At 39.9% G+C, this 21,307-nt stretch overlaps 1 long non-coding RNA gene across 1 annotated transcript; it reads left to right on the forward strand.

The window, feature by feature from the left end:
* The first annotated feature begins 17,133 nt into the window (after positions 1–17,133).
* On the forward strand, positions 17,134–21,045 carry LOC308636752. The gene is made up of 3 exons (XR_014019472.1): positions 17,134–17,260; positions 17,338–17,435; positions 20,946–21,045. It is a non-coding gene; the product is annotated as an uncharacterized lncRNA (long non-coding RNA).
* The last annotated feature ends 262 nt before the right edge of the window (positions 21,046–21,307 follow it).

A 21,307-nucleotide genomic window follows, 5' to 3' on the forward strand; every position in this document is an offset into this window, starting at 1 on the left:
GATGAAGAAACTAGTGATATTGGGGAGATCACATGACAAGAAACTGAGAATGGCCTCTAGCCACAACCAGCAAGAATCTAAAACCCTTGATCCCACAGCCTGCAAGGAACTGAACCCTTTCAACATCCTCTTTGTGCTTAAAAACGGATCCTTCCCTATAGTCTACCCATGAGAACCTGGTCCTGTCTGATACCTTGATAGCTGGCTGCTGAGGACCTAAATAAGCTATGCCCAGACCCTCACCTACAGGAGCTGTGAAATAATAAATGTGTGTTATTCTTAGCTATCAGGTACATAGAAATATTATTTATAGTGAAAATAATTAATATTTTAATAAGTGGTTATCTCTTTTCTCAAAACCCAATTTTGAGACTCTGCAAAGTGAGGGAGAGGTTATTGGATTGAGAAACTACTGAAAAGTTGATTTGAAACCCAGTAGAAGGGCTGGGGATTGGCTTCGTGGTAGAGTATTTGTCTCACATCTGAAGCTCTGAGTTCAAATCCCAGCACCACAAAACCAACCAAACAAACAAACAACAACTCTCAAACAACTACAGTTCATCTGTGTATGTAGAGGGATGCCACAGGGTGTTGGTGGGGAGGTGTGGGTTCTGGTTTTTTCCTGTCTACTTTCCATATTACCCTGGGTAAATCTCTGCCCATTCTTTTATCATTGCTCGGGATATCCTTGAAAATAGGCTGGGAGAGGAGTGGATACCAATAGATAATAGATCCATCTCAAAGAGAAATGAGCCAAATAATTACTGCAGAGGTAGAGGGCTGGGGTTATGGCTCAGTGGTAGAGTGCCTGCCTAGCACATGTGAGGCTTGGGGTTCAATCCTCAGCACCACATAAAAATAAAGGTATTGTGTCTACCTACAACAAAGTAAAATATTTTAAAAACAAAGAGGTGGACATAAAGAGGTTTTTTAAGGTGCAAGGTCACCTAGTTGGAATATGCTGATAAATGGAGAGTTATATTGCCCAAATTTTAGTACTATAGATTATCCAAATAGGGAATAATTCAATGCTCCCCCATGTATACATACAACTCATCATATATACGAACAACTCACTTTTCCTGGTGAGTTGAAGCAAGTGTGAGAAATACCTGGAGTGAATTACAAAGCTAGAATATGAGGTCAAGGAACTATACTCTTCCTTAGAAGAAAGAAGGGATGAAAAGTTGAAAATGATCGGGCGCAGTGGTGCACACCTATAATCCCAGGGGCTCAGGAGGTCAAGGTAGGAGGATCCTAAGTTCAAAGTCAGCCTCAGCAATTTAGCGAAGCCCTTAACAACTCAGTGAGACCCTGTCTCTAAATAAAAATTTTAAAAGGGGTGGGGATGTGGTTTAGTGGTTAAGTGCCCCCGAATTCAATCCCCAGTACCCCCCACACACAAAAAAGAAAAAAGTTGAAAATGGAGAAAGAATATTAGCAATATGGAGACTGACTAAATTTTACATAATTAGAATTCTGGAATGGAAAAAAAAACAGTGAAAAAGACATTTTTAAAAACAATAACCAAGAATTATAGAGAAATAAAGAGAAGTTAGTGACCTTTACATGAAAATGCTCATTGAGAGTTGAACAAGAAAGTTATTAAAAAATTGGATCCCTAGTGTCAAAAGCAGTGCCTGGCATGTTGTGGCCTCTCAACAAATAATGATTCAATAAATACATCTGACTTGCCAGTAGAAGCACAATCTATAAGAAGAAAATGTAACAATATTTTAATTTGTAAAATATAAAACTTTGAATCTAGGATTTTACATTTTACCTACATATTATGTAAATAAGCCAAAAATAAAGTGGATTGTAAGTATAAAAGACCTCAGAGAAAGTATTTCAGCAAAAAGAAAATTCCAGGAAAATGCTTCAAGACATAAAGGAAGACTAAAAATAATTTACTTTGGAATTCATTATCTTCTTAATAAGCATAAGAGAATAAGAGTTAGTGAGGCAAAGTGACACCAATTGCCTACATAGTAATCTAACTGTAATAATTTTAGATGATACCATTGAGGGTGAAGGTGAAAAGTAGAAATAAGAAAATGAGTAGGTAATTACTTGTCTTGATGAGGGAGAGACTGTACACATTCACAAACTTAAGAAATAAATGGAGGGGGTGATGAAACAGGAATACACTTTAATAGAGTCGGTTCAAGCAGCAGGGACTAAAAGTTGATTGTATAATGTTAAAGCCCAGAGAAAATAATTGATTATTTGATATAAATGCAGACAAGAGGAAAACAAGAAACAAAAAGGCATCTTGTTTAGTAGAAAACATGAAACAGGTTCTGCTACATCACTTATCACAATGAATGTGAATGGATGAAATCTACCTATCAAAAGGCAGAGAATTTCAGTTTGAAATAAAAATAGATAAACAACAAAATCAAGACACAATATGTTCTTTACAAAATGCACTTTTAGAGCCAATTAATTAGCAAAAAAAAGAAAAGAAAAGAAAAAAGAAAGAAAAACAACAAAAAATAATCAAAAACAAAGTGATGCCAAAAAGTGGTAGAGCATGTGCTTAGCAAGTGTGAAGTCCTAGGTTCAACCCCCAGCTCCAAAACAAAAAATCAAAAACACACCAGGCAAATACGTGAGCTAGAAGTAAATTCAAATAACAATTTTATTATTAATAAAATTAAGTTTAAAATGAAAACACCATAATGAGCAAAAGATGGACATTATATATTTGTAAAATGATTAAGGAGAAGGACCATCTATTGTATTTGTCCAAATTTCTATTCTTTCCATTGTTCTTTGCTCCTTCTTGATGCTCCATGATTAGTTTCCTGTTTGAAGAACTTTATCCTTCTTTAAGGGCAAGTCTGATAGAAGCTGATTATTTTAGTTTCTGTTCATCTCAGAATATCTAAATTTCTTCATTCCTGAAGGTTAGCTTCAATAGATATGCAATGCATGTTTGACAATTCTTTTCCTTGAAGTTAACAGCACTTGAAAAATATTCTATTTCCTTTTTGCCTTCATTATTTCAAGTAGCAAGCCCACTGTCATTCAAATTAGTGTTCCTCCATAGGAACTGCCATGTTTCTGGTGCTATTAAGATCGTTTTCATTGTATTTTATTTACAGCATTTTAATGTGCCTCCTTAGAAATTTATTTAATTTGGAATTTATTCATCTTCTTGAATCTGTAAGGTTATATCTTTCTACAAATGTGAGATATTACCTACCATTATTCCTTTGAATATGCTGTCAGACTCGCTCTCTTTTTCATTTCTTTCTGAGACTGTGTTGGAGATAATTGGATCTTCTTTCATTGTCCCCATAACAGCTTGAGACTCTTCATCTTTAGTCCATTTTCTTTATGTTGTTTAGATTGGGTAAATTCTATTGATTGATCCTATGTTCATTAATTCTATTATCTGTCATCTTCACTCTACTATCAATGACAGATTAATCTTTAGTCCTGTTTTGGTCTGTAGCTCCCACTGGTCCATGCTGGTGCTACCTGAGTGGCCGGAAGGAGTTTTCCCAGATTGGTCCAAGGTGGGGAAAGGAATTCTTCAGTCCACGAGTGTCGCGACCCCCTTGCCCGCAAGGAAGACGCAACACCGGGAATCTTCTCACAGCTGTTTATTCAGGCTCTGCAGAGTTCTTCCTCCCCCGGAAGCCCCTCCCAGCCTTAATAAAGTATCCGAACACCCAATGTGAAGCTGCCACGTGGAGCTTTCTCATAGGGTGTCAAAGAACCAAGTGCCAACTCTCCCAAAGAAGGAGTTGTTTGTCACAGACCACAACGAGGCCGGCGCCATCTTGTAATGGCGACCGGTCTGAAGAAACGGCTCACCACAGTTCCCCCTTTTGTTTTCTAAAAACAACACAGGCGAGAGTAGAGGTCCTATCCCACTGTGCAGAAGTGGCTGCATAGTATGGCTCAGCACATACTTATATATTTCTTGCAGATAGAATGGAAAGTTACCAGTAGGCGGGAGCAAGGGCGGGGGGAGACAGAAAGTTCTTGTTAACTCATACCAAGCCTTCAACCAGGAACCTTATCGGACCCAAGCAGGTCAAGACGTTCCCACATGACCGTTATAGGCTGAATAATATGAAAACAGACACCACAAGTCCTTCAAGGCCTGGTGAGCTGCCTCAAGGCCTTGTGAGCTGGCCTCTTTGACGTGCACAACAAGAAACCAGGGCTGGATCCAAGCCCTGGGGGCCGGGGGGAGTCCGTGCCAGCAGTTCCCCCTCTTTTGTTTGTGGCACGTCAAAGGGAATCAAGTAGCCCCTGTCTTAGGTCGTTCACTGCCCTTACAGTGCTTACCCGTCTCTGGGGAGGCCCCATTCCCCTGTCTTAGGTTGCAGTGCAAGCGTGAAAGTTGCCCGTCTCTGGGTACTACAAGATCAGCTCGTTGTTGCCAAGGCGTTTAGTGGTATCTATTCAGCCAGTCATTATTAGGTCTTTAATTGGTTCCGGTTCAACAGGGCATAGAGTCAGAGGAGAGGAATAATAAAAATAAGGAAGAAAAGGGGGCAAAAGGAGAAAGGCATGAAGCAGGAATCATTGTAGAAAAATCATCTTCGAATTGGTCGGAGACAAACTTCAGTAAGATCATCTTTGGTTTGTAGGCGTTGATAATGGACCTGTATTGGCTTAGAAGTCAGAATGTTAATTTGGTCTTTAATAAATTGTGTCATTCTCTTGACAAGGCAGGGGCCTACAGCAGCTACAAGAAGGAGACCGAAAAGCGGTCCCATTACAGTGGACATCAAAGGAGTCAGCCATGGGGTATTTTTAAACCATTGTTCAAACCATCCTTGTTGTGCTTCAAACTCCTTTTGTCTTTTAGCCAATCTTTCCGTGACCTTTTCCATAGTTTCACGGAGTACCCCAGTGTGATCTGCATAAAAACAACACTGGTCCTTTAAGGCTACACATAGTCCTCCTTCCCTTGGGAATAATAAATCTAGTCCCCTCCTATATTGTAACACAACTTCTGAGAGGGAAGTGAGGGACTTTTCCAAAGCAGTAATAGACTTGGCCATGGCTGTTAAATCCTCATTCATAGCCATTTGTAGATTTAATAATTGACCTCCCTGCACATAGGCGGCTGTCCCGGTTCCTATTCCAGTTGTTATTCCACCTATGCCCAATAGGAGGGCAATAGTCATAGTTATGGGTTCTCTGGGGAGCCGAGTATGTCCCTCAAGGCGTCCCAGGACGTAGTCTGACCCATGATAAGATATCCTCGGCCATAGTTGTACCAACACACAGAAATCAGTAGTTGTATTTAAGACTGCCATGGAAACACAGGGAGTTAACCCAGTATTGCAAGCAAAATAGGACCCTTTGGGACCCCACAAATAATCAGATTGAGATTGATTTATTGGTCGGGTGATGTTGTAGAGATGTTGGTGTGAAAGCGGTACCTTTCCCAAGCAAACCCCTTGTCCCATGACCTCCGTGATAGTTAACTTACAGCTGGGCAGAGAATAACATTTAGGATCTGTAGTGGTATTAGAGGATAAATTAGACAGTATTGCTACCCCCTCATAATAGGGCGGCCTGGAGGTCAAGTATAGCCAGCAATCTTGGGTCCTGTTAGGATTAGTGGCCTTGAGAGCGAAAAAAGCTCCTCGGACCAAATTAAGAAGACGATCTCCAGTTCCAGGGTGTATGGGCTCAGGGGTATAATCAAAGGTTTGATAGCCCATAGTTATTGTTTGACCACTGGGGGAAGGTTTTAATGTTGGGGCTATGGGCTGTTTGGGTCTAGATGAGGCCTTTTGGTCTCCGAGCACCTGATTGGGTCCTATTAGACTCCCAGTAGGCTGTTCTGTGGTCAATTTGAGTCGAAAAAGCAGGCCAGGATTGTACTGTCCGGGGGTGTAAATACGCAGCCCCCAGAGATATCCTTGAGTCCAATCTGTTTGTTGTTTTCCATTGGAAGTATAAACTGAATAGTAATATTTGATTCTCCCTCTATTGTTTGCCAGAAGTGGGCATAGTTATTCCTGGGTGAATTCTTAAGCCAATACCCATTACTAGGGGTTTCACATCCCCACGAGGCACAATAATAGGCCTCAGGTCCTCCACACTTCCAAGTACGTTGTCGTCCCGGGCATAAATACCATGATCAGAACCGACAAGGGGGATAGGAATCCTTCTAAATTCAAAGTGAACAAGGTTATGGATAATAACGTTTGTGGTCCCTGGCAGCATCTATATATTTCCCCCTCCGTAATTTTTTGTAGATAAAGTTTTAAATGTTGATGGGCTCGTTCCACAATTGCTTGTCCCTGGGGGTTATAAGGAATGCCTGTTTTGTGTTCAATTTCCCATTGGGTGCAGAACCGTTGAACTGTTTGGCTTATATATGCAGGTCCATTGTCTGTTTTGAGACAACGTGGACTGCCCATGCAAGAGAAAGCTTTTAAGAGATGTCCAATAACATCTTTGGCCTTTTCCCCAGTGTGTAATGTAACAAAGATATAGCCAAAGTATGTATCAATAGAAACATGTACAAAAGACAGCTTACCAAAACTAGGGAAGTGGGTAACATCAGTTTGTCAGATATCATTTGGTTGTAAGCCTCTAGGATTAACACCCAAACTGGGAAAATGAAGAAATGGAGCACATACTGGGCACAGGGAGACAATTTGTAAAGCTTGATCACGCGAGCATCCTGTGCGGAAGCGTAAAGATTGTGAATTTAGATGGAATTTAGCATGGAGTTGTGAGGCCTCATCATACTTGGTTATAGTGTATACTAGGCCCATATTATGAGTGGCAGCATCTGCTTTAGCATTATCCTCCGCCAGAGGCCCAGGGAGCTCTGAGTGTCCTTGGATATGTCCAATGAATAAAGGATCTCGTCTAGCCCAAACAAGGAGCTGAACTGTTTGTAATTGTTCCATAATAGTAGATTGCCTGCCAATATAAGGGGCTGTTTCAATAACTAAGGCTAAATTGGCAACATAGAGATTATCAGTATACACATTAAGTGGGATGGAATTGTATGGGTTAAGGGCCATAATTAGAGCCTGAACTTCTGATCTTTGGGCAGACAGTTTAGGAACAGGGTGTCGAATTACGTGAGATCCATCAAAAGCAACAGCAAACCCCCCTTTTGCTCCGTCTGTATAAACAGTCTGAGCTCCCGGGATAGGTTCCCCTTTAATAATTTTAGGAAAAATAATAGGACATTGTTTAAGGCCTCCTAGAAGTTTATGTCGGGGAAAGTAAGTATCAATTTGACCTTTGAAATTACAAAGAAAAAGACACCAAAAATCATGTTCTTGTTGTAATTTTAAAATCATATCCTGGGTATAAGGTTGAATGAGAATGTCAAAAGTTTTTCCAAACAATGCATCACCCAAATATTAGGCTTTCCAGATCAGATTTATCACTAGTTTATAAAAGGGAGTTATCACCCGAGAGTTAGAAGCGGGTAAATGGACCCAATAGATGGGACCTGTTTGCCAAAACACTCCAGTAGGAGTTAATTTTGAAGGCAGGATTATAAATGATAGGGGTATAGAATAATCTATCTGGGTAACCTGCATCTCTTGTAAGGCTGTTTCCATTAACCTGAGTGCCTTCAAGGCTTTTGGAGTAGGTTTTCACAGGGAGGTGGGTGAGGGGTCTCCTCTCAAAAGGTCATACAGGGGTTTAAGTTAGTAGTTCAATATACTTAATGTTTAATCAACAATGCGAATTTATTTACTAAAATTAATCGTTATCTGAAACAGTAAGAATTATTAGGCAATAAGGATCTTTCTTTAAAGAAATAAACTCACATTTTAATAGGTGTTTGTCATGTCAAAATATGGACAAAATTTTAGCTCACATTAGTATAGTTAAATGAGGAAAATAAACTGAAATACCCTTAAATTAATTATAGTCAGTTTAGTATATGAAAATCTCCCCTTGGTTTTTTGTTGTTTGTTTTTTTTTTTTGTTTTTTTTTTTTTTTTTCGTTCTAACCTTTTATATCATCTGGTTAGATAACAATATAAAAATCTTTTTTACTTAGGGAAATGAATATAAAGACCTTATTTTACCCAAAGATGATTTCTTTCTTCTTCTTAGGATCCATGTGTGCTTTGTCTTTGTTGGAACATCTTGTTCTTTAAAAAAAATACACTTTGGAACAATTTCTGAAAACCTTAGGATCTATAAACAAATTATTATACTTTGATAAGAAATATCAATGAAAATATAGTTAAAACCCTTAGATATTTTGTAGAAATAATTATAATAATTTATCATCTTATGAGTTTAAACAGTAACTTTGAGAAGGAGAAACTACGTGATTGCATTTTCACTTAAAAGCAAATTTACAGTAAACACATTTATCTCAAATATCTGTAACTGAAAAGGCAGAGTATCTGATAAATGTAAATATAAAACATAAATTATGGGTTTCCTGTTGAAGAAAAACAATTAGGCAAATATATATTAATTAATCAATTAGGCATGTGCTAATTAATTTATAGATTAACAAATATAGGTGATGTAAATATCTAAAAAAAATATATATTAAGAATAAGAACTTAACTTATAATTGTATTAACTTTATGTAACCACGTGGTCTTAAAATATTTGGATCCATGTTAATTTATTTTTAACTAGGAGTGCACTCTTCTATGTGACGTCACTTGATGTACTGAAATAAGATCCTTGAGTATACATTTTTATTTTTATAGTTAGCAATTAGAATAAGGATTTTTTGGTCATCACAGGAACTTTGCCGGCTTGTTCCTGTGGCAAGCAAATGCATCCTCATAACTTCCAAAATTAAAAGTAAAATATAAAGAAGCATATTTGATATCTCTCATCAATAGAACATTATTTAGTAACACAACTATAAAGAAAAGGTCAGATTATTTAACTTAGAACTAATTTAAATTTAGGACTGTAACATAGAAACACGTGGAAATAAATTTTGTCTGAAAAAGATATCTTTTGTTAGCATTGATAGGCAGGCATGTTTCAAAAATATAGGCTCTGAGTAGCTCCGGTAGAAATCTGAAACACAGCAAAACAGGTCAGCGGCTGGAAGGCGGGACTAGAAGTCCTGTCTGAGTGACTGTGGAAGAACCAATCGGTAGCCCCCAAAAGTGTGGGAGGTGGGACCAGGAAGCCGCTCTTCTGGCTAGGCACCCCATGGTTACCATGGTGATGCAAGCAACATGGAGTCCGCTGCTCATTTTGGAGGCAAAAGTTCCCCAAGGTTTCCTAGCCGATTGCATTTTGTTTGATTTTGTCTGCATTTTTCCCCGCCTGGCCAAGATCTTACTGCGGTAGCAGCTTGTTCTGTCTCTGGACCGCCCCGTACACTCTGGCTTCCGGGGCCCGGGGTGGGCCCCTGTTCCCGTTTCCCGGCTGCAGTGGGCGTCCCTGAGCATCAAACTTGGAATTACGCTCGCTGCTGTAGCTATCTGAGCATAGACCCCAGGACCATAATTAATTTGCTGATTTATGATAGCATATTGTCCTGAGCCTGTTAAAATTTCAAGGTTACACTGTGGGAAGCCGGCGTCCTGATTGACTCAGGCTAGCTCACGACACCTCTCTTGATTTTCACTTTTCCACAACAACAACAACAACAACAACAAAAAAAATCCCTCCGGACAATACAGCCCTGCAAAGTTGTTGCCAGTCACTAGGTGTCAGCTGATTGGCAGAGAAAAACTCGAAGAGAGTCAATGTAAAGGGGGCATGGGGTCTGTAATTAGTAATTGCCTCCTTTAGTTGTTTAATGTCCTTAAAGGCTAAAGAAACATACACTCTGGCCGGCTGTCCATCGGCATCCAGGTTTTCAATTACTGGAAAAGTTTGGGATATCTTAGGCTGCCACTGAACACCCCCCCTGCCTTCTGGGGTTGTCCTCGTTCCAATCGGGGTTATAAGGAGGGAGCGCAACAGGGATCGGGGCCGTAGATGCTTTAAATCTTGACTTCTTCATTCGACCCTCCAGTTCCTCTATCTCCCTTTCCAGTTCCTCCTCCTGCCAGCTGTTACCATGGAGCCCAGTTAGTAACTCCCTTATCTTAGAAATGTACTCAGCACTGTGAAGCCCAGCTCAAGGCCAGAGGCCTTGTTACATATTTGTGTGAAAAACTAGTAAGGGAGTGTCTAGCGCCTGGAGTGCTGATCTTTTCAGACAGTAGCCAAATAAAACAGGACACAGCAACAAAAGAAACACAGAAAACAAAAGTGAAAGTACACAGTGCAGCTGCAATAAAATATGAGGCTCTCTCTTTCTTAGTAGAGGAGCTGATTCCGCTTTGGTCGCGGGTCCCACTAACCGGGACTATCAGGTCCCGCCCACCGGGACTATCGGGTCCCACTCACCGGGACTGTCGGGTCCCACCCACGGGACTGTCGGGTCCCACTCACCGGGACTATTCAGTGCACCACCTCTGACGACTTGCAAGTTTTGATTCTCCCGGGTCTCGGCACCACTTGTCGCGACCCCCTTGCCCGCAAGGAAGACGCAACACCGGGAATCTTCTCACAGCTGTTTATTCAGGCTCTGCAGAGTTCTTCCTCCCCCGGAAGCCCCTCCCAGCCTTAATAAAGTATCCGAACACCCAATGTGAAGCTGCCACGTGGAGCTTTCTCATAGGGTGTCAAAGAACCAAGTGCCAACTCTCCCAAAGAAGGAGTTGTTTGTCACAGACCACAACGAGGCCGGCGCCATCTTGTAATGGCGACCGGTCTGAAGAAACGGCTCACCACACACGAGGAAGACCTATGTGTTGGTATTCCCAGCTGCCATTATTACCCAACTACTTTGTGTTTCTAGGGGTGTGTGTGTGTGTGTGTGTGTGTGTGTGTGTGTCTGGCAGAGTGGGAATTCCCAGGTATGGCTGAGCCAGTAATTGCTGTGGTAGGATGCCCTTTTTTGATGCTGTTCATTTACTTGTATTCTGGATGGGAGATATCTTAGTCTTGGTTAGGAAGAAAAATACTTCCTCTGGCTGCTTATTGTGAGTAGGCCTTCCAATTGTCCCCCCCCCCCCCTGCCACCAATCCTTGCCAGTTCACCTGGAATTGTCCCTGGGGCTGCAGCACCTTCTACCATTAAGGTTGGGGGAAGTAAGATGCTTTGCTACCACAATGTTCCTCCAGTCTTGAGTTCTCTTTCTATCTACTCCATCTTCCTTTGTCTGTTCTCAGAGTTCCTATATATTATTTCTAATATTTTTACTGTACCTAGCATCTGGATCCATTTGTAGTTATAAAAAGAATGAGAGATCAAGAAAGCATTTTAGTGAACTGATAGATAAATTAGTATTCATAATAGAAAACTTTTATATAATTTCTGAGAAACTGATAAAGTAGATAAAAAGGAGAGTTTTAGACATCTTAATAGTAAGAATCTCAAAGTAATAAATCTATATGCAATTTCCCATGAAACAGAATATATATTCTTTTCTAGCACACATGCATTATTCAGATAGTGTGACCATATGCTAAAACGAAGCTGTCTCAATGAATTTACAATAATTAACATCTAAACCTGCTTCAAGATGTATTATAGATTATAGAAACATAATACAAGCCTTGTATATAATTTTAAATATTTTTGAAGCTATATTTTAAAAATATATTTACTTAACCCAACATATTTTTATTTTAGCTTATATTTTTGTCTTATTAGTATTAATCAATATTTTTATTTTAACTTAATATCAATATAAAATTTATTTGATTAAGCCAAAGAAACAAAAATATAAAAATAATAAATGGTCAAAATTGGTAAAATAATGTGCATAAAAACAATAGATTCACAAAGTCAAAAGCTCATTCAATGGATAGATTAATGAGGTATACAAGTCTCAAGTGAGAATGATGGGGCTATACTATAAAAACTCTACCAACCTTTCAAGGAATATAGTTTCTTTATCTCAAAAAAGGTACCCCCCGCCCCGCCCATGTCCAGGGATTGAACTCAGGGGCACTTTACCACTGAGCTACATTTAGCAAGACTATAAGCAATGAAACAAGACCCTGTCTCAAAATTAAAAAAATAAAAATAAAAAAGGGTGGGGGTGTGTCACAGCGGTTAAATACCCCTGTATTCAATCCCTGGTCCCCCCTCCCAAATTAAAGGACACTAAAGGAGAAAAGTCAAATAAAAAACTTGGTAAAAACACATATCATTTGACAAACTACATGATCTTTTAATGACTAACTTTTGAAAGTTACCAAGATTACTTTCTCAATTTGATATACTTTATATACCAAAAGCTTAGAGAAAATGTGAATTTAACAGAGAAGCTTAGGAATGTTCTCTTTAAGCTGCTGTTGTTTAATATAGTACAGGAGGACCCGTCCCATAGGGTAACAACAAGCAAACAAAGAAGGGGCGGGGCTAGAAGTCTGAAAGACAATAGACAAAACTTATATAGCAGTCATTTGACAGGCAGTCTCAGTAGATCCTAAAGCAAGGTGACCAGGTTTTAAATTTAAAATTTGGCTCTGTTGCTTGCTCTTTGACCTCAAGCGTGTTCCCTAACCCTCTCTATACTTGAATTTCTCTCATCTGTAAAGAAGAGACAATAAATAATACCTACTTTATAGAGTAACTGGGAAGATTAAATGAACTATGCAGATGAGGATCAAGAGGGCTCATATTAAATTAACTCATTATATATGTGTGTGTATACACATATATAAGTATGTGTGTATATATATATAAATTTTTTTAATTTACTTATGTCCTGGTTATAGACCCTGAGATAATTATCTACCTGAAAAACCTGAAAGAATCAGCAAATACTTAAAACTATAAAAAAAATAAAGTTTAACAAAGTTTCCATATTAAAAGTCAGTTTATTAATGTCAATAACATTTCTCTCTACACCAACAGAAAGTAATATGCTATCTGTAGTATGACACTACTTGGATTATTATCGAAGAATCAGCAAATACTTAAAACTATAAAAAAAATAAAGTTTAACAAAGTTTCCATATTAAAAGTCAGTTTATTAATGTCAATAACATTTCTCTCTACACCAACAGAAAGTAATATGCTATCTGTAGTATGACACTACTTGGATTATTATCGAAGAAGTGGCTACATGGGCATTTGCTTTATTATTTTTAAGCATTATGTATTCTTTTGCATGTCTGATATTTATATCATAATAAAAAATTTAAGATGCCACTTACATGCTCAACAAAAAGAACTTATAAGTTGCCTAATAAAGGAATACACAGGCAAAACAAGTATTTAGTAAGTGCTTACTTAGGATATATTGATCAAAACAAAAGAACTTATATTGGGAGTGGAGGTAGAGAAAGAGCAAATAAATATATAAATATATAATGTCAAGTGGAGATAAGTGTTATAAGGAAATTATAAGATGGCGAGTGATATTATATAGCTTTTATTTTGATAGTGTGTAGGAGGAAAGACATTATGTTCAAGGTGACATTTAAGCAGAGATATGATGAAGGTGAAGGAATAAGCTATGTAAATATATGAGGGTGGAGCATGGCATGTGGAATAGCAAAGAGGCTGGAGTGTATTGAAATATGGGGGGAAGAGGAAAGGTGAGTGATAGTACATAAGGGACAGGCTATGAGGTTGGAGACTGGATCATTAAAGCAATAATTGTCAAGCTCCTTTGACCATTACCCAAAGAAACACCTAACCCCCTGCCCACAGACACTTTACATTGCAACCAAGTATACACATGCAAAAAAGCAAAAGTTAATTTAACATCTACTTATTTGCACTACATATAATGCACTCCAGTGTTTTTTCTTCTTTTCTGTTTTATTTCTTTAAAAAATGATATAACCAGGCTTGGTGGCTCATGCCTGTAATTACAGGGGCTTAGGAGGCTGGGGCAGGAGGATCCTAAGTTCAAAGCCAGCCTCAGCAATGGCAAGGTTCTAAGCAACTCAGTGAGCCCTAAATAAAATTGTACAAAATAGGGCTGGGGGTGTGGCTCAGTGGTCAAGTGCCCCTGAGTTCAATTCCTGGTACCAAAAAAAGAAAAAAAAAAAAGGTATGTAGCACTAAGTGGATTACGTAATTACTCAAATAGTATATATTTTGGATTTCAGCTTGCAAAGGGAAGCAAGTCTAACGAAAACTCTGAGCATAGGAAACGTAGATTCTAACCTGCCTTATTTTTTAATGAACTTTTTATTGTTGAAATTTACTTCATGGAAATTTTCAAACATACACAAAAGGCATAATGAGTCTTCATTTATCTGTCAGGGTCAACAACTATCAACACTTTGATATTCCTGTTTCATCTACTACTCCAAACATTTTTTAATAAATCATTAGACTCCAGAGGACTTTAGGGGCTTTTCTTGTGGTGGAGGGGGGGAAGCCCAGCTGGTTGAGTGTCCTTTGGGATTTCCAGCTCCATCACTGAACCCCAAATTGTAGAGGCTTCAGCATTTCTTTTCCTTTATACTAGGGATTGAATCCAGGAGCACTTAACCACTGAGCAACATCCCCAGTCCTTTTTATTTTTTTTACTTTGAGACAGATTCTTGCTAAGTTGCTGAGAGTCTTGTTAAGTTGCTGAGGCTGGCCTGGAATTTACAATACTAGTGCCTCAGTCTTCCAAGCTGCCTGGGGAAGGCTTCTGAAAAGACAGAACTGGAGAAGGGCAGATAGCAACTGAGGGACAGACTTCACCACCACCAGCCATGGCAAAAGAAACTCCCACATCTACTAGTGGATGACCGGGTCACTCTCTTCTGAGAGGTATCTAGGAGTAACCTTGTCCTATTCCAGGATCAGCAAGAAGGTCCCCGGGACTTCTTTGATTTTGGAGTTACAAGTGTGCATTTGGATTCTGACTGTCATATATCAAATGTATGACATTGGGCCAGTTACTCAATCTCATTTAACTACTGTTTCTGTTCTACAAAACTCTACAGCATAAAGATTATATATACTCACTGCTCAGCACAGTTCCTGCACTGAATGAGTAGTTAGCTATGATGTTGGTGTTGCTGGTGGCAATAGTGGTGGGAGTGGTGGTGGCAGGTTTCAAAGACAGATTGCTGTCAAGTTCAAGAAGAAAACATGAAAGAAAATCACAGCTTGGAAGTTTTGCTTTCCGTAGGTAGCATCTTTGTGATGCCCAGAGCATTCCGGCCAGAAAAATGCTTTAAAAGACAGTTATAAAGACAGGATAGACTGAACTCAGGTACAGCTTCACCTCAGGGGTTAAATTGGTGGTGGAGGCTTTTGCAAAGTGTGCCTATTCTAAAAAATTGTACGTGTCCTGCGGATGTCTCCTGATTCCGGAAGAGAAAAAGAAGAGACCAAGAATTCAACCATCTTCATTCTCTTTTCAGTAGAACCATCATGGGGTTGGATGCAGAATGTATCCTTAATTAACTGAACCTGGGCACACAAAAATCCAATCACTTAGGTATTTGGAGGACTACGATCAATATAAAAGTGGCTAGGAAACAGGACATAACAAATAAGTGGACACTTTTCTGAGCAGAGACATAAACATGGTGGTGCAATGATGGTCTAGGGAGGCCCCACCTCTGCATGAATCAGAACCCAGTTCTTCAGTGACAGAAACCCAGACGGCCATGAAAGGACTGTGTCCTGGGCAAAAGGTGGGATCCGCTGCAGAATGAATGGGCCAGCTGATGTGTGCAATGGCAACCATAACGCAAGAGCTTGGTGCATAAGCCAGAATTCCTGAAATGAATAATTCCGAGATTGTGGCAGACTCTGAAGGAATGCTGCAGTCCAGCTTATTCTGTGGTCAGCGACCAAAGGGACAAAATCTACAATTTCTGACTTCCTATCTTTTCCTCCTAAAACACTCTGAATAGTCCTTCATGGATCATTAAACGCTCCCAATGGCTCTAGTCCGCCTTTTCCCGACAGCCAACGACAACCTGTGCTTTCGGGGCCACAGGAGGGCTCCTCTCCGCCTTCAGAGACAGCTGAGGGTTACCGAGGTCTCAATTTAGCGGGGTCGCAGCTGGTTCAAGTCCGGCAGCCGGAGGGGCCGGACTACATTTCCCAGGAGCCTCTGCGCCGACTTCCGCTTCCGTTCCCTTTTGCGAGCTGGGCTCTTTCCGGGCAGATACCCTCAGGGTGTCTGGACCTGAAACGGGCAGATGCTGGACTTTTCCCGCTGGATCTCTTCCCAGGCCCCCCACCCCGCCCCAGGCCCGCTGATCTGACCATAGTCCCTTCTTCTGGAGCTGGGTTGGTGTCCGTGTAGGCTTGGCCACCTTGACCCACCCTTTGTCCCCTGGAGTTTTCTCTGGGTTTTGTGTGTGCCTGACAGTGGGGTATGTGTGTTTCACATCCTGAATTACCTCTGGGTCCTTTGCTCAGAAATGGGTTAAGGGTCCATACCGCCTGGCTGGAAGGTGAGGCAGGTCGAGTCCGACGCTCCCAGTGTTTGGGGCAGGTCAGAGATCAAGCCGCGTGCACCCATGTGTCCCTGCAGACTACCCTGTGGTGGAACATTTTTTTGTTTGTTTGTTTGGTTTTGTTTTTTAAAGACGTGGGAGGGGCTGAATGTAGGAGATCATTCATAATCATTTGCGGAAAGCTGTGTTACTTCAGTAGTAGACATCCATCTCATCGTTTGCACATACAAAGAAACTGAAATACAGGAAGGAAAAGTGCCTTGTTCTGGGTCACCCACTGGCACATAGAATACAGGTGCCCTCATTCCCAGCAGGGCATTTCCCATCAGGTCTTCTTACACTTATGTATAAATCGGGCTTGTTGATTACAGTATCTTTACCTTTGTAATTGTTTTATATTCCTAGGTATCTTTCTCTGCAGAGCCCCTGGGTAAAGGTATTGAGGCTTCCTGGAGACTAAGTGGCTTCTATTCGTTCGTTCATTCTTTCTTTTTAAATATTTTTTTTTTTAGTTGTCCATTGACCTTTATTTTACTTATTTATATGTGGTGCTGAGGATCAAACCCAGTGCCTCATACGTGGTGGGCAAGTGCTGTACCACTGAGCTACAACTCCAGCCTATGAAGTTCTTAAATTTAGCCTTATCTCAAAAGATACTGCTTCAGACTCCCTATTTGCTTTGAGCAGGATCTCAGAGAATAGAAAAAATATATATAACGAAAAAGAAAAAATTCAGTCCAGAATCTTTTGCCAGAATTTCTGGGAGAATGGTGGAAATTCTCAGAAAGGAAGTGGAAGACTTGGGAATGGTTATTCTATTCAAGTGGTGGTGCAAAGGCTGTGATTGTAGAGGATTGGGCCCACAAACTTAAGAACAGAGGTAAGAAATATGAGAGAGGACTCTACCATTATCTGGGCATCTTACAGGAACACACATAATTTGCTTTTTCTTTACAGCCATTTTGTAAAATGTGTGTGGGTAACTCTGAAATCTTGGACAAGTCACTTCTTTCATAATATATAAAAAGTGATTTATGGAAAACACCTGGTAAATGGTGAGTGCTTGATAAATGGTATTAATTTTCTGTTATCATTCCCTTTTTAATTGAAGCTCCAAGAAAATAAGATATCTACTTTCTATACTTTCTTTCATTATACTGGCTTCCTTTCTGAAAGATGAGAGAGATGGCAAGTCACACTCTGGGTGGACATAAAAAAGTGGACAGGGAGAAGCTGATGATTTGATTTGGCATGGTAGTACATGGGGGAGTTCAGGGCCTTTGAACCTTTCATGAGGGCAGTTATATCTGTATCTGCAGAGTCCATGGCCCTGCTACCTGGTTCTGAAAGAATTAGGGACTACTTCCTGGCTGCTTCTCAGTTCCCTCTTAAAAAGTACTCTCTCATTTAAGGAAATACAGTGGGGTGATCCAGATTAGAAGGGCCTCCTGGCCAGGTGTGGTGGCGGATGCCTGTAATCCCAGTGGCTCAGGAGGCTGAGGCAGGAGGATCGCAAGTTCAAAGCCAGCCTCAGCAAATTAGTGAGAGAGACCTTGTCTCTAAAAAATATTTTTTAAAAAGGGCTAGGGATATGTCTCAGTGGTTAAACACACACACACACACACACACACACACACACACACACACATAGTCTGCCCTTATTCCTGATTATTTCTGGCTTTCCCATAACATCCTGCCCTCAGCCCCTCTGGTTTCTCAAGGCCTTGGGACTTATGAGTTCCTATTTCCACCTTACCTGCTGCTGATTGCCTCTGTCCAGTATAGAGAGCTGGTAGGCATTTTGGGGGGAAGTAGGGCTTGGGAGTATCACCAAATATTGATTATACTTTTTGTCTTCATAGAACAAGGAATAGAAAAAAGCATAAAGTCTTGATTAATATTGATGTGTAGAAGGTATTGAGAATAAAAATTAACTGATAATTAAATGACTTTTACTGAATATTTACTCTGTACTGAGTACTGGTTTGGACCCTTTATATTAATGCACAATTTTATGTGGTAGGTACCATTATTCCTGCCCGCCCCCCACCTTTTTTTTTTTAAGTGAGGAAACTGAAGCACAGAAGAAACTTTGCTGTGGTCACACAGAGCAAGGATTTGAAAACAGGAAAACTCCAGAGCTAGTGTTTGTGGGGAGCCATCTGACACGTGATTGGGTGACTCCCGTTGAGGGCCTGAGGCACTCTGGCTGTGTCGGAGTTATCCCGACCCTTTCCTGATGAGAGAGCCCATCCGTGTGGGGGTGTGCGTAACCACTGACCCTGGAGACCCAATCACTGACCCTGACCTTGGAGTACAGCCCCCCCTCAACCTTCATTGGATGGAATTCTCCCCTGAATCTCTTGTCCCCCCAAATAAAAGGCTACTCCCCGGCGTGTTCGCTCTCTCTCTCTCCTGCTAGCCCAGAGTAATCCTCGCTGCCCTGCTGGGCGGCTTGAGGCGGGAGCCAGGGAGGCGAGCCGTCTCGGACCTAGCAATATAAAATAAGGTACTGTCTGTGTGTTTTATTTTGATCTCTTCTAACTAACTTAATGCCAGAACCTCATTAATGAAACCACTGCGCAGGCCGCGTGGTAGAAGTGTTGAATGAGAAAGGATTTTAAAAGGCATGGATTTTTCAAAATTGTGAATACTGTGCTGTTTATGATGACTGAAGGCTACAAACATTGATTCCTCAAACAAATCTACAAGGGGCTTTAACTATTGCTTTTGTGGATAAGAGGTGGGTGTAGAGGAATAGAGTGTGAGGGAAGATTAAAGAAATAAATAAACTGTAGAATATTAGGAAAATACAGAATTATTTTATATTTGTAGAATTAATATATGTAGAATTAAATAGATAGTATGTTACCCTACAACCCAGAAATAAGTTCAAAGAATTGCTTAAAGTTAATATGATCAGCAGTATTTCTCCTTGTAGGCAAAAAACCAAAACAGAGAAATAGACACTAAACAGAAAATTCCTTGATAGGCATTGAATCAGACATAGGGAATTAGTGGATCATTCATTGATTCATTCACAATGTTTTGGGCCTGCTGTCTGCACAGATACACAGTACTCAGTGCTTAGATGCAGGATGAGTGAGTTGACACAATGCAACTTTGTGGATCATGTGTGTAGTGGGACAGATATTGTCTTATTCTATTTTCTGCTGCTCTAACAGAATACCATAGACTGGGTAATTTACATTGAACAGCAATTTATTTGGCTCACAGTTCTGGAAGCTGGGAAGTCCAAGGATTGGCAGCACTATCTCTTCAGCAGCTCATGAGGGTCGCCTTGCCACATACATCATTACATGGAGGAAGGCAGAAGGAAAAGCTAGTACATGAGATAGAGGGTGGGGATTGAATTTATCCTCTTACCGGGAGTCTGTTCCTGCAACAACTATTCTATTTCTTTGATAACAACCACATCATCTCTTAAAGGTCCCCTCTTAATACTGTCATCAGAGCATTTAAATTTAAATGTGAGTTTTGAAGAAGATATTAAAATCATAGTAGATGGCCACAGTCTTATCCTGGACCTGGAATACTTAGGATATGGTGGCTGAAGACCTCTGTGATTTTGACTGCTAAAATGGGCACTACTTTTTAAAAAAATATTTATTTTTTAGTTTTAGGAGGACACAATATCTTTATTTTATTTTTATGTGGTGCTGAGAATCGAACCCAGTGCCTCACAAATGCTAGGCAAACACGCTACCACTTGAGCCACACCCTCAGCCCTATTTTTTTTTTTTTTTGCCTCTGTGGCTTTTCCTTGTTCTAAAAGTTAGACAATTCGTGAGATAATTAAGTTCTAAATTTAGTGAAAGATTCCACAGAAATTTAAACTTTAAAGCTGCTATAAAATTTAAGAGTCATAATGCAAGATAAAAATATAGCCACAATAAAATAAAATATTTACACAGTCTACTTGTGCTGAAATTGCTTTCATATTGTGGAAGAGAAATACACAGACAAAAAAATATGGAACACTTCACAAATTTGCGTGTCATCCTTTAGCAGGGGTCATGTTAATTTTCTCTGTATCTTTCCAATTTGAGTATATGTGCTTTTGAAGTAAGCACAAAATTAAGACAGTTTTTCCATTTTTGAATAAAGGAGTTGAGGCTGCTAGTCTTTAAAGTTTTTTTTTATTTGACATAGTAATTTATATTTATGGGGTACAGTGTGACATTTCAATACTTCTGTATAACATATAATGATCAGATCAATGTAATTGGCCTGTCACCTCAGAGACTAGAGTTTTTCTCCAGCCCTATTAGTAAGTATTACTTTTTGATCTTATTTGTTTGGTTAATCACAAGGAATCTCATTCTTAGAACAATGGCTCATGCAGATCCTGAACCCCATTAATGGTCATATTGTTCCCTAAGTTAACATTCATTCTGCCCTCTGAGATTATCTTTGAAGCTTTAGATATCTGTAAAATCCTTTAAACCATATGACAGCCAATGTCTGAGGCACATATTATCATAAGTATCTGTTTCTAATGCAATAGGTCTGACACACATAAAAATAACTGGATCTTTGTTAAGTTTTTCCTTCAAGCTCTGCCATTTGGGACCCTGCCCTTTACCCCGAAAGGGTATCTTGAGGAAGAAACCATGGCTGCTCTTCACCATACAGGGAAATCCCAGGTAAACTGTGGGTTTTATTCCCTTACCTGAAATATTATTTTAATTTTGGAAGCAAATAGGTTTCTTACTTTTAGCATGAAGATTGTCAGTAATAGTTTGAAAAGACAGGATCAGATGGGTGGCATGGACTGCCACCAAGATGGTGTTCAGATGTTCCTCACTTGTGTGGAATCAGCAGTGATGATCAGGAGGCTTGGCAGCGTCTCCCATCAGTCTAGAGAGAGGGTGAGGAAGATGAGGCCTCTTTAGCAAATAATTGG

The sequence above is a fragment of the Spermophilus citellus genome (genome assembly GCF_964194105.1).
Source record: "Spermophilus citellus genome assembly, chromosome: 17".
Classification (NCBI taxonomy): Eukaryota; Metazoa; Chordata; class Mammalia; order Rodentia; family Sciuridae; genus Spermophilus; species Spermophilus citellus.